This window comes from Cydia pomonella, chromosome 1 (assembly GCF_033807575.1).
Source record: "Cydia pomonella isolate Wapato2018A chromosome 1, ilCydPomo1, whole genome shotgun sequence".
Lineage (NCBI taxonomy): Eukaryota > Metazoa > Arthropoda > Insecta > Lepidoptera > Tortricidae > Cydia > Cydia pomonella.
The window spans coordinates 1,655,801-1,664,710 of record NC_084703.1 but is presented as its reverse complement, the minus strand read 5'-3'; positions in this window follow the sequence as shown (position 1 = coordinate 1,664,710).

Here is an 8,910-nt window from a genome sequence, read left to right as displayed (position 1 = left end):
AATGACAGTTCGTACGCCTTTACGAATTTGTTCGCCTTTGTCATTATAGTACAAAATTAGCACAATGGGTAAGGTTAACTGGAAGAGATCCCTCAAAGGGATAAGTTCGCCTTTCTACTTCTTACTAATTGTATGTTACTTTTAATATGTATTGTCATACAATATAGACTTTACTACTACTACTATGTACAGTCAACCAATTTGAATCCTAGGCCACTATAGAACCTTGTCGCTTTAACTACTAGATACTTGACACGCATCACTCAATAAGCACTGTCGTAGAAGTCATTATGGCATGGTTCTATTTTATTTTTTTATACTACGTCGGTGGCAAACAAGCATACGGCCTGCCTGATGGTAAGCAGTATCCGTAGCCTATGTACGCCTGCAACTCCAGAGGATTTTATTTTTGAGTAGGGTCTAGTGTTATTTGGCTGCGATTTTCTGTAAGGTGGAGGTATCCAGTTGGGCTCTGCTCTAGATCTGGAATGACATCCGCTGTGCTGTGCCCTACCACACAGAGCGAGATGACATTCACAATGCCCATACCTCTCTTGTGGACGTAGTTTAAGGACATACCCGGGTTCTATAGTGGCCTAGGAATCAAATTGGTTGACTGTACCTATTTTTGTAATTGATTCCATGATTGCAGTAAAACAAATCAATTAATGAATACTATCAACTTTACGCATACGAGTTTACATTTATTACCGAGCGAAAGGCGTATTCCATCCAATAAGAAAAACCTATTAATGACCTTAGGCTACGGCGACTGCTTAGCATCAGGCGAACCGTAAGCTTTGCCGAAATTGTACAAAAAAAACAATAAATTAAGGTACAATGTAAGGCCGTGACGTCACAGGGGGTGCCAAAGCAATAATCACCCCATCTCAAGACACCCACGTTCCCACGGGCGCACCTGGAGTGTCATGTGATTTGAATAATATTATAAACACCAGATAAAGCTGGTGGCACTAGATTAAACTGTAGACCTCGCGGACCCCCACATGGCTCCACAGTTTTGATGTTTTTCAAAGTTGACAAAAATCAAAGTTGCTCACAAAATTTCACGAGTAGGTCACATTTAAAAAATGCTACTTGCGGTTGTAGTATGGTCGCATTTTAATCGCCTGTCACCATTCCTGTCACGTTCTCACAAGTATTTAAGTGTGAAAGGGACAAGCTTAATGACAGGCGATACAAATCCTACCATGCTACAACCACTGTAGAGGACAACAGCTGGGTGCCTAGCGGACAATCGCTTGCGCTACGACAACGAAACGCTTATCCCCTTATTCATAAACGTGTACTAAAGTTACGATGCCGCTGCTCATCGTTTTGTCCCTTTCCATCTTACCAATACGTCGGAAAGGGACAAACGATGATCAGCGGCATCGTAACTTTAGTTATGAATAAGGGGGTTTGTATCTCTCTATCACTTTTCCGTATTAGTGCGGCAGAGACCGTTGCGTTTCATTTGCTTCTGAGCGTAAACTAGTGTCATGTTTTTTTCCGATGCATACCGTTATGCAGCGAAACATGCTTCGCACGTGTTTGTTAATAAATAAAAATCATTTATTTCGGACAATAAGGAATCCATATAACATATAAAAGTTATGACTAAAATTAAATCAAAATTACAATCGTTATGGAGCTTAAAAAAACGTGAGTGACCCGTTTTTAACCGACTCCAAAAAAGGAGGAGGTTCTCAATTCGACTGATTTTTTTTTGTATGTATGTTACTCGATATCTCAGAGAATCGTGAACCGATTTTCAAATTTTTTTTTTAATCTAACGGGTATAACCCCGAGATGGTCCCGTTGGCACCAAGTCGGGGTCTGATGATGGGATCTTGGAGAAATCGAGGGAACTCTTCAAATGTTATAGGTACATATGTATGGCGCTTTTGGTAATTTCTGAAGTCGGTTATATTTTTTGTTAAAAAGTTTTTAATATACACATGTCTGTCTCACGAAAGGTTTGTTATTAAAATAAATAGGTACGCGCATGTTGCTCTGGAGTTGCAAGCGTCTATAGGCTACGGTGACTGCTTATCATCAGGCGGGCATTTTCTTTGCCACCGTCGTGGTATTAAAAAAATAGGTATTAGGCATTACTTTTAGAGAATAACCTGCGCGTGACATGCGAAAGGATTTTGCCCAAGCCGTTTCAGGGGACGCTTCGCTTCCGCTTTGCGCTCGCTCGGTCAGTTACGGTACATTGTAATGTGAGCATGACGTCACAGGGGGCGCCAAAACAAGCAATAATCACCCCATCTCAAGACACCCACGTTCCCACGGGCGCACCTGGAGTGTCATAATTAATCTAAATCAGAATAAGTTAATCTCAATCAGAAATAAATATAGATATATATACAGTGTATCCCTAGCCATTGGACAAAGCCGAAATGTACATATGCATTAGGGTATTTAGAACCAGTGTACAAAGTATCATAACAACCGGTGTAGCGGTTTCGAAGAAATTAACCAATTACCATTTTTTACTTTGGAGCAGCCTGTATGTGTTAGTAGCTCCTAAGGTAATATCCTCAAAGAATAGTATGGAACCTTCTTCGACCTTTTTGATTATCTTTTTTTATTTATGACACTAATAAGCTTCTGACTTTTGTAAAATGTCATCATTATCAAATATTTCGAACAAATTGTCAAAAACACTGCCAAAGATTAACACAGTGTGTTTCTTTTTGTTGTCGATTATTGCAAATAACTTTTGTTCGAAATTTTTTTTTTATCTTTTATTCAAATAAAAAAAAAATATTAACGTCAGAGCATTCCTGAGAAGTAACCCTACGTGGGATTTCAGGGTTTGTCCAATGGCTAAGGTCACACTGTATACATTATGTTACTTGTCATCTCGCCGGACGATCAGCGCTGACCTTCGCGTCAGCGTTATGCTGAGGCGAGTCCATTTCGTGGTAACAATGCCAATATTTTTTAATCTTTTCTTTGTAACATATACTTCTGTATGTAATTTAAGTTTTACCACGAAATAATTGATTTATGATTAGGTAGTTAAATGTTCGTGCAAAGTTTCAATATTATTTAAGCATATAGTTTTAACATCGATTGTATGGGAGCGGCGCGGCGGGTTCTTGTGACTTAAGGAAAATAATACAGCGTGTTTATTTAGTCTCTTGCAATAATTTACGGGCTGAATATATAGGGAGGATAGATGAGAAGATTCAAAAGGTACGTAAAAACAAAATACAGTACGTAGCGGCCCCCTTTTTAGGGTTCCGTAGTCAACTAGGAACCCTTATAGTTTCGCCATGTCCGTCTGTCTGTCTGTCCGAGGCTTTGCTCCGTGGTCGTTAGTGCTAGAAAGCTGAAATTTGGCATGGATATATAAATCAATAAAGCCGACGAAGTCGTACAATAAAATCTAAAAAAAAAATTTTTTTTTTAGGGTACCTATCCTACAAGTGGGGGTGAAAATTTTTTTTCGCTTCAACCCTAGAGTGTGGGGTATCGTTGGAAAGGTCTTTCAAAACTAATAGGGGTCTTAAACAAACATTTTTTGATAAATGAATATATTCGGAGATAATCGCTCCGAAAGAAAAAAAAATGTGTCCCTCTAACTTTTGAACCATAGGTCCTAAAAATAAGAAAAAAATCGTGGAAGTAGAGCTTAAGAAACACATTAAATGAAAACTATAGCGGACATGATCAGTTTAGCTGTTTTTGAGTTATCGCAAAAAGTTTCCCCTTCATAGTAAAAAGACTTACTTTAATTAGGTACTGATTATGCAAATTTGCCTATTTGTTTAAGATATGACACTACCTTAATATATGGGCAATAAAGTCATGTATACATATTTTTGGCACTTTTCTCGTACCGTAAAACTACCCAACTATAGTCCAATACTGCAACTATGGTCCACAAGTTCAAAAGGAAATTAAGTATCTATACCAATGTTCCTTTTGGTTTACTCCTAGTTTTACCTTCCATTTATAAACATACTTTGCCTTAGAACTACAAAAATATAGTAAAATACACACCTGAACGAGAAAAATTGAGTTTATTTGTGGACCATAGTTGGGAGCTTTGGACTATAGTTGGGTGGTTTTACGGTACCGATATTTTTATACGTGACCGTACCTATTATTCTAAAGAGTACAGCCCTCTTAGTCAACATTCGCAACCTACGCCATTCTTTATCAACTCCGTGGGAACGCAAATATGCTCTCCACGTCTCAATTCAAAAACGTCACAACATTCATTAAGCCCATGCTGTTATAAAACGTATAGTTACAAAACATTATTCGCAAATCTCCCTCCTTAGGGGAGTTACTCACGTAACACCTGGGATGTTGTTTTTATAGCCATACCAAATACCAGCTTATATAGCCCTATGATTGCTTGAAATTGTTACGGATTTATATGTCTTAGTTATGCTAGTTAATGTGGCGTGTGGGAATTACTTCAGCCCTCCCTTCGAATTTGTTGGTGACTATGAACAATGCACTTTGTAGTCAAATAATAGTTGTTTATGGAGAGTAAAGTATTTGCTGCGAGTTTTGAGCTTCTGAGAGAAATAATCTAATTTTAATTTAGAATATTTTATTTTATTTATTTGGTAAGCAAGCAAACATAAATAAGTGAGCAGAATATAAGGTTACAAAATATCTCTTATTAACTATCTATTGCCAATTGGGTACTTGACACATGTTGAATATTATAACAAAATTTAGTTTAATGGATAGAAAATGAGCCATCCATTATAAAAAAAAGTGGTGGCAAATATATTGAGATCATAAAAAAATGCACGGGTCCAAAGTCTAAAAAAAATTGTTTTTTGTCTTTCAATATTAGTAAAGAAAACGGTACCATTCGATTCCTTACATTTTATTTAAAAATAAATTGTATTACAACTATACACATAAACGCAATATTTCAGGGTCAAAGTGGCAATTTCCTTGATCTTCCATACATTTAGCACAGACTTATGTGATGTGACGTCACATCACCTTATCATTTTGTTAGAGGCGTTTCAATCGTCGAGTGCGAGCGTCAGACTTTAACTCTCATTTCTGACCTTTGTGTTGCTTAAATGCCATGAGTCCTATATAGACATTTGATCCTCAGGAAAATCAAGATCGTTTGACATTAGTTACAAAAAACCGGCCAAGAGCATGTCGGGCCACGCTCAGTGTAGGGTTCCGTAGTTACTCTTCCGTCACAATAAGCTAAACTGGAGCTTAAAGTATACTAAATTGTTAACCAAGGGATGAAACGGTACCTTTCACCCGAGTTAAACAAATAGGCAAATTTGCATAATCAGTACCTAATTAAAGTAAGTCTTTTTACTATGAAGGGAAAACTTTTTGCGATAACTCAAAAACAGCTAAACTGATAATGTCCGCTATAGTTTTCATTTAATGTCTTTCTTAAGCTCTACTTCCACGATTTTTTTTATATTTTTTGGACCTATGGTTCAAAAATTAGAGGGGGGGGGACACAATTTTTTTTTCTTTCGGAGCGATTATCTCCGAATATATTCACTTTATCAAAAAATGTTTCTTAAAAACCCGTATTAGTTTTGAAAGACCTTTCCAACGATACCCCACACTCTAGGGTTGAAGCGAAAAAAAAAATTCACCCCCACTTTACGTGTAGGGGAGGTACCCAAAAAAAAATATTTTTTTAGATTTTATTGTACGACTTTGTCGGTTTTATTGATTTATATATCCATGCCAAATTTCAGCTTTCTAGTACTAACGACCACGGAGCAAAGCCTCGGACAGACAGACAGACAGACAGACAGACAGACGGACATGGCGAAACTATAAGGGTTCCTAGTTGACTACGGAACCCTAAAAACTGTCAAGTAGCCAATTTCAGTACTTTTTTCCATCTAGATCCAGGCGCTTTTGTATTTGGTTGGTTAACCAATAAATGTTGTAACTACCCGAAAATTTACAATTTGTTTGTTTACTTTTATTTAAATACCTAAAGATACAGAGTTATAGTTGCGGCCGAAACTGAAACTAGGAACGAAACGTGAATTTCGTGCCGAAGCCTGTCGACACTGAGACTTCGGTCGGACACCTAAAATACAGTTTAGACGCGGCCGAATAGTTCGACAGTTTTTTGACAGAAACTCTTCAGCCGAAACATGTTTTATATGCCGAAACCTGCCGAAGCCGAAACTGCTGATACTTCGTTCAGACCTATTTGTGTCGTTTCGAAGCAAAACGTTCCGCTTTGTCGCTTGTGATAAGGATGTTTTGACTGGTTATACGTATTAAGATAGAGTCAAGTGTAAAAATATGGGTGTGCACATCTTACTCAAAAATATGTCCCATAGCATCTTATACCAGTGTAATAAGAGCGTAGTACTATATTTATGAGACGATTTATTCGATACTTATTTTTGCACTTGACTGTACAAGCAAATCTCATCTTTGTGGTAAGCGATAAAGTGGGACCTTTAAATAGTCTTCGTTTATGAACTAATGTACCTAGTAGTACCTACGCCAAACAGAGAATCTAGTCGCAAAAACGATGATAGAAATAACGTTATCGGTTTCTTTATCACCTACTTAACAAAATTTCGATTTAAGTTTTTGTGGTAGAGCTAGGGCCTCCGATCCTATCCGATATGGATTTAGACCACACACGTTGTAACGTCCACTTCCAAACCCAAGGGTAAACTAGGCCTTATTGGGATTGGTCCGGTTCCCTCAAAATGTTTTCCTTCACCGAAAAGCATCAAATGATATTTTGTACATAAACGAAAAACTTATTGGTACGAGCCGGGATTTGGACCCAATTTGCAAGTCGCACGCTTTCACCGCTAGGCCACCAGCGCTTCACATAAATGAAGAATATCAGACCTAAGAAGTCTAGATTTTACCAAATCTATTGAAGCTAACCGAAGACCTGTATACCGTCTCATACCAGCCCCCTCGCAAGAGAGGGACAGGTGTGGCTGCGCCCTGACAGACGCCCGCCATTCCCACGCTGGCACCTGGCCTTAAATCTAATAAAATATCTACGAAGGGACCTTCAGAACTAGTACTATATGGCTCGTAAAATTAAAATAATAATTTATTTCAGAATTTATATTTTATTGTGACGTTGCACGAAAATAAAATGACAGATTAATTTTATCAATAGGCCGATTTTTATTTTATTTATTATTTTTCGCCAGTTTCCGATAAAATTGGGTAACTTTAATAATAATAATAAAGCCCTTTTATTTCCATGCAAATTTACATATAGTTTTTATAAAGTAATTAAATTTAGTGGTTTTTAGGGTTCCGTAGCCAAATGGCATAAAACGGAACCCTTATAGTTTCGCCATGTCCGTCTGTCTGTCTGTCTGTCTGTCTGTCCGAGGCTTTGCTCCGTGGTCGTTATTGATAGAAAGATGAAATTTGGCATGGATATATAAATCAATAAAGCCGACAAAGTCGTACAATAAAATCTAAAAATTTAATTTTTTTTAGGGTACCTCCCCTACACGTAACGTGGGGGTGAATTTTTTTTTTGCTTCAACCCTAGAGTGTGGGGTATCGTTGGAAAGGTCTTTCAAAACTAATGGGGGTTTTCAAGAAACATTTTTTGATAAAGTGAATATATTCGGAGATAATCGCTCCGAAAGAAAAAAAAAAATGTGTCCCCCCCCCTCTAACTTTTGAACCATAGGTCCAAAAAATATGAAAAAAATCGTGGAAATAGAGCTTAAGAAAGACATTAAATGAAAACTATAGCGGACATGATCAGTTTAGCTGTTTTTGAGTTATCGCAAAAAGTTTTCCCTTCATAGTAAAAAGACTTATTTTAATTAGGTACTGATTATGCAAATTTGCCTATTTGTTTAACTCAGGTGAAAGGTACCGTTTCATCCCTTTGTTAACAATTTACTATACTTTAAGCTCCAGTTTAGCTTATTGTGACGGAAGAGTAACTACGGAACCCTACACTGAGCGTGGCCCGACATGCTCTTGGCCGGTTTTTTTTTTCTTATCTTTACATGGCTCCGCTTTGGGTAAAGGCCTCCTCCATCTGTTTCCATTTTTTCCTATTCTGTGCTTTACCTAAGCTTCCAGTCTCTACCAGCAATTCTTTGAATTTCATCAATCCAGCGGTCTTTGGGTCTCCCTTGGCCTCTTTTTCCGATAGGGCCCGCCCATTCAGTTACCCGCTTTGTCCATCTTCTGTCTGTGATACGAGCTACGTGTCCCGCCCATCTCCATTTCAGCTGTAGAGCGTGTTGTCCTGCGTCTATTAATTTAGTTTTTTCGCGAATATTATTGCTATTACATCTGTCACTGATCTTAATGCCCAGGATACTTCGTTCCATAGCTCGCTGACATGAACGTATTTTTGTTTTTATGTCTTTTGTGAAGACCCATGTTTGTGCACCATATGATAAACAAGGCAATAAGCACGCATCTATGACCTTCTTTTTGAGCTTTAAGGGAAGCTTAGATTTTAAAATTAAAAAAAAAAAATCTTGGGTAACTTTACTTACTATTAATTCTGGGTAGAATAAACACGAAATGACGATTTGGGACAAAAAATAATGTAATATACCGTTGTGTTATGAATTTTTTGTCTTTTATTCTTTATTATACTTATCATATATGCACAAATATATCATATATGCTAAATATTAAAAAAATCCAAAAAATACGGCACTCTGAAATAAGAAACATATCAAAAGCTATAGATGCTCTAAAATATGCCAAAAAGCTAAAATGGAAATGGGCCGTGCATGTAGCACGACTGACAGACGGCCGATGGACCCTAAGAGTGACATCGTGGAAAGGCCCACGTGGGAAACGCGGTAACGGAAGACCGCGAACAAGATGGGCGGACGAGATAAATAAAATAGCTGGTCCAAACTGGATGCAAATAGCCCAGAACAGAGCGAAATGGGC